The following is a 2,051-nucleotide window of genomic DNA, read 5'->3' as shown; positions in this document are numbered from 1 at the left end:
TGTGTATTGTTAGGTATTACTGTACTGTTGGATTGGTGTGTATTATTGTGTATTGTTAGGTATTACTGCACTGTTGGATTGGTGTGTATTATTAGGTATTACTGCACTGTTGGATTGGTGTGTATTATTGTGTATTGTTAGGTATTACTGCACTGTTGGATTGGTGTGTATTATTGTGTATTGTTAGGTATTACTGCACTGTTGGATTGGTGTGTATTATTGTGTATTATTAGGTATTACTGCACTGTTGGATTGGTGTGTATTATTGTGTATTGTTAGGTATTACTGCACTGTTGGATTGGTGTGTATTATTGTGTATTGTTAGGTATTACTGCACTGTTGGATTGGTGTGTATTATTGTGTATTGTTAGGTATTACTGCACTGTTGGATTGGTGTGTATTATTGTGTATTGTTAGGTATTACTGTACTGTTGGATTGGTGCGTATTATTGTGTATTGTTAGGATTACTGCACTGTTGGATTGGTGTGCATTGTTAGGTATTACTGCACTGTTGGATTGGTGTGTATTATTGTGTATTGTTAGGGATTACTGTACTGTTGGATTGGTGTGTATTGTTAGGATTACTGCACTGTTGGATTGGTGCGTATTATTGTGTATTGTTAGGGATTACTGCACTGTTGGATTGGTGTGTATTGTTAGGGATTACTGCACTGTTGGATTGGTGTGTATTGTTAGGTATTACTGCACTGTTGGATTGGTGTGTATTATTGTGTATTGTTAGGTATTACTGTACTGTTGGATTGGTGCGTATTATTGTGTATTATTAGGTATTACTGCACTGTTGGATTGGTGTGTATCGTTAGGTATTACTGCACTGTTGGATTGGTGTGTATTATTAGGGATTACTGCACTGTTGGATTGGTGTGTATTATTGTGTATTGTTAGGTATTACTGCACTGTTGGATTGGTGTGTATTGTTAGGATTACTGCACTGTTGGATTGGTGTGTATTGTTAGGATTACTGCACTGTTGGATTGGTGTGTATTGTTAGGTATTACTGCACTGTTGGATTGGTGTGTATTAATGTGTATTATTAGGTATTACTGCACTGTTGGATTGGTGTGTATTATTGTGTATTAGTAGGTATTACTGCACTGTTGGATTGGTGTGCATTATTGTGTATTGTTAGGTATAATAATAATAATAATATATGCCATTTAGCAGACGCTTTTATCCAAAGCGACTTACAGTCATGTGTGCATACATTCTACGTATGGGTGGTCCCGGGGATCGAACCCACTACCCTGGCGTTACAAGCGCCATGCTCTACCAACTGAGCTACAGAAGGACTGTTACAGTGTATTACTGCACTGTTGGATTGGTGTGTATTATTGTGTATTGTTAGGATTACTGCACTGTTGGATTGGTGTGTATTATTGTGTATTGTTAGGTATTACTGCACTGTTGGATTGGTGTGTATTATTGTGTATTGTTAGGATTACTGCACTGTTGGATTGGTGTGTATTATTGTGTATTATTAGGTATTACTGCACTGTTGGATTGGTGTGTATTATTGTGCATTGTTAGGTATTACTGCACTGTTGGATTGGTGTGTATTATTGTGTATTGTTAGGTATTACTGCACTGTTGGATTGGTGTGTATTATTGTGTATTGTTAGGTATTACTGCACTGTTGGATTGGTGTGTATTATTGTGTATTGTTAGGTATTACTGCACTGTTGGATTGGTGTGTATTATTGTGTATTATTAGGATTACTGCACTGTTGGATTGGTGTGTATTATTGTGTATTATTAGGTATTACTGCACTGTTGGATTGGTGTGCATTGTTAGGTATTACTGCACTGTTGGATTGGTGTGTATTATTGTGTATTGTTAGGTATTACTGCACTGTTGGATTGGTGTGTATTATTGTGTATTGTTAGTATTACTGCACTGTTGGATTGGTGTGTATTATTGTGTATTATTAGGTATTACTGCACTGTTGGATTGGTGTGTATTATTGTGCATTGTTAGGTATTACTGCACTGTTGGATTGGTGTGTATTATTGTGTATTAGGATTACTGCAC

Source organism: Oncorhynchus keta, unplaced genomic scaffold, assembly GCF_023373465.1.
Source record: "Oncorhynchus keta strain PuntledgeMale-10-30-2019 unplaced genomic scaffold, Oket_V2 Un_contig_25869_pilon_pilon, whole genome shotgun sequence".
Taxonomy (NCBI): domain Eukaryota; kingdom Metazoa; phylum Chordata; class Actinopteri; order Salmoniformes; family Salmonidae; genus Oncorhynchus; species Oncorhynchus keta.
This window is presented reverse-complemented; position numbering follows the sequence as displayed.